General features: G+C 37.9%; 1 pseudogene across 1 annotated transcript; it reads left to right on the top strand.

The window, feature by feature from the left end:
- On the top strand, window positions 1-3,128 carry LOC116287980 (uncharacterized; annotated as a pseudogene). The gene is made up of 4 exons (XR_016118746.1): window positions 1-158; window positions 365-719; window positions 805-1,778; window positions 1,902-3,128. The product of XR_016118746.1 is annotated as an uncharacterized LOC116287980 (transcript).
- Window positions 3,129-3,605: the final 477 nt, after the last annotated feature.

Below are 3,605 nucleotides of genomic sequence, written 5' to 3' on the forward strand. Positions count from 1 at the left end.
TGAAGGCCTTTTTCTCCAAGACCATGGAGCCTCACGTTCTGCCATAAATGCTGGAAGGGTCCTTGGCTTTAGCACCAGTCCAAGGAATGTTGATCAACAAAAGCAGCAGCTAATCCACACCTACCCAGGAGCAACAACATATAATGGCTGCTATCAAGGTACTTTTTTTCTGAAAAATAATTAAAAAAGGAAAAAAACAAAAACAAAATAAAAGAACAACAAAAAAAAACATATAGAAGTGTGCAGTGGAATCCCTAATATCTTGAACTGCTAAGGGAAAGGAAAAGGTGATGCTCATTTAATCAAGCATCAAGTGCAAGTCAGCTTTATTTGAATATTATATATTTTTTGTCTTGTCTAACAGGGACAATTTCTCATGGTGAATCTTCTAGATGATTTCCATAACATTTTAACCATCAGGCTTCCATCAGAGCTTAAGCTATCTGTTGCCACACATATGGCAAGCAGCCTATTGGACATCCATGAAAATATACCAGCTGTACACCTACCTTTAAAAAGAGGAAGCCAACACAGCAGTATCCAAGTAAAAGTGTCTGGAACAGAAAAAAAATTGCCGGGGAGGCATAATTGTAGTAAATATAAAGGAATTGCTCAATGCCTTTAATAAAGATAGACACCAAACATTTCTTGCAAGAATGCCATCAGGACTTTCAATCAGTCCTAAAAACATGCAGCCAGCAGCAAATAAGAGAATTAAGGTAAAATATATAGCATAAATTAGAATAATATAGACATTCGTCATCAGCCATTTTTAATTCACAGTAATATTTTCCATTTTACTAGGGTATATTCTGAGCTTTCACATAGTGAACTGTCCACTCTGAGTACGACAATACTTATAGATGAGTTTGAACAATCTCTGAAAAGTATGGAGGACTATGAAGCAGCCATTCATCATTATATTTGGTCAATGCCCTCATCTTCATAACTACCTTCAGCAATATGTACTGCCGGCTCCTGGAGACTGGCCAACATGGTTCTATCAAAAGAAGCTGATAGCTCGATCGAATAATCCAAGTATTCTTTCAATAATCCCAGAGCAAGGCCCATTTCATGTCTTTCTTAATCTTCAAGAAGACATAATCAAGATGTATCACTTCATGTTGGGAAATGTATACCACAAGATATTTGGATCAGTTTTACCAAACAAGCCCAAACCTTTTCGCATCAATATTTTAATCAATGCTGTCTTTCTGGGATGGTTAAAAATTAGATCAAAAGTACTTCAGAAATTCAAACTTTGCAAAGATATTGAATATTCTTCTCTACTTCATATACTTGAAGAAGTTATTCCACTTAGTTTATTCCATTATTCCTTAATTTTTAGGTCAGGAGATCTTGAAGAATACACTGAGACAATGTTGCGGATAATGGTTTTGTTCATAATCTGGAGAAGAAAACATTACAATCGATCAACAATATCAATGCTAAGTGATTTATGGTACCATAAAAAATATTTTTCAAGCTACTACAAGATGAAACAACTTTGGATGACTCTTATTACTGAAAAAAAGGTTGAGATATGGCACAGTATGCTGAGAGACCGAGTACAGGTATACGATGATGCAAAGCAAATAAGATCAAAAGCAACAGCAATGACAGCTTCAAAGTCGGAACAGAACTTCCAAAACAGTTTCGTGAAACCTTATAAAAGAGGGTGTTCTGAAAAAGATATGAGTATTGTTGCTGGAAAATCTGCAGAGGTTCTCCTTTCAACTATTAAGTCAGTTGGAAAAAACTTGGGTAAATCAAAACAGGTATGTTTACCTATTAATGAGTTTAAAACATTTTAAACCCCTATATGTGTATAGTAAGTTATAAATATAAATTAAAAAAATTGAGACTTGAGAATCTTAACTATCAAAACGTATTGGTTTCAGGTGCAGCAAAATCAAAATAGCAGTGGCAAAACAAATGACAAGAAATACATGTACCATCTTCATACCTTTGATTCAACTGTCGACGCAAAGGCTCTCCCATTTGCTTACACTCACTGCAAGTCTGCCCAAGCAACATTCCCAGATGCAACCAAAGTCTGTGACTATATTGAATGCAATGTTACTGACTCAACAGCTGATGCTGTAAGACTTCCATGTTTCCACACCATCCACAGAACATGTCTCAACTTGGTTGCAAAGAAATGTCCCATCTGCACTAAAAATCTTGATGTTACAATAAATAAATTAGCAACTTCCTTTAATGAAAGCCTCCTTAAACCAACATCCAGTTCAAACACAACTTCCCAAGACCATTCAGATGATGATGATTTTGGTGATGGCAGTGATGACGATAGTATCCACATCAACCAAACAGTAGATCCTGAATACTATTCTTCAAGAGCTTGGGAATCCTACATTGACCAAGAATTAGACACCTTTACAGTTTTGCAACCACAAATTAATGTCAGTGCAAGCTCCCAGCAAACATCCCAGTCTGTGCATCATCATCATAATATTCAGATTGCTAAATCATCGCTTGGTACCTCCAAATTCTGGTTTTTACCACCACAGCTGTCTCAAGCAACTCTGTTTGGAAGGAATGGTTCTAATGCCTGTACTTTCATCTCCTTGTTAATGGCAAAGGAATACACCAGCTCACTACATTATGCTACTCTCCAATTGACTTGTAATTCCGATCTGAATCAACCATGGTTATCATTGTTGTTGTCTGCCATTGCTCGAGGGAACCAGGTATATGACAATGTAACGCAATCCCTAGGCAATCCATTCTTCAGTGTAGCTGAAGCAAATCACCATCTAACAGCTGTAATTGCCCCTGTCACTGTGACATTGGAGGAATCCTTGGATCTTTCTATTACTTCTGTGGATCCTCAAGTACCTCAGAGTTCCCTTGCCTTCTATCTACAACGGCTAGTTAGAGAACGAAACTTGGCAGCGTTGATCATAGCGAACGGGATGACCGTGTGTTTCGTTGGTCAAAACAACGTGTATTTTTTGGACAGTCATCCACACTATTATGGGCAAGTATTTGGAGCCATGGTTGGAATGGCACAAGTGGATAAACTCGAAGAATTCCTCATCAACATCAAGCAGCAAATTTGTCCCAACTTTAACGTTTGCTCTTTGACTTTTGCTTCCTTTGTCTAATGGTATGGACCAGAGAACACTGTTTACGAAGGTTTACGAACATCATCGAGTTCGAAAAATACTTTCAGAACGGTAAATCTAATGATCAAACAAATAAAACTCTCACACAGAGTTAGGTTCAATCCATTTAATTGAATTCGATGAAAAATTTACACGGTGTGAGTTTTTCTTGGCCATTCTTTCAACGATCGAATCCTATTCGAAGCGCGCCATCCGCCATTTTGAAATATATAAACTCGCGCATGCGCAGACGTTTTGCAGAGGTGTCCGATTAGCGTAATCAACAAAGGCACGTCACGCGATCAAACAGTCATGCGATGCCTGCGGAAAGTTTTCTGGCTCTCGGCTACGCACAATTTTCGAATAACTGCCCGTTACATATCAACAACTTCAAACACCATGGCCGACGCAATATCACGCATACACGTGCCTTCTCAGTGCGAACTGTTCACCAAACGTTTATTATTACTGCAACAA

This window comes from Actinia tenebrosa, unplaced genomic scaffold (assembly GCF_029948245.1).
Source record: "Actinia tenebrosa isolate PJP-AT-01 unplaced genomic scaffold, QUT_ActTen_1.0 PGA_scaffold8__29_contigs__length_14323225, whole genome shotgun sequence".
Lineage (NCBI taxonomy): Eukaryota > Metazoa > Cnidaria > Anthozoa > Actiniaria > Actiniidae > Actinia > Actinia tenebrosa.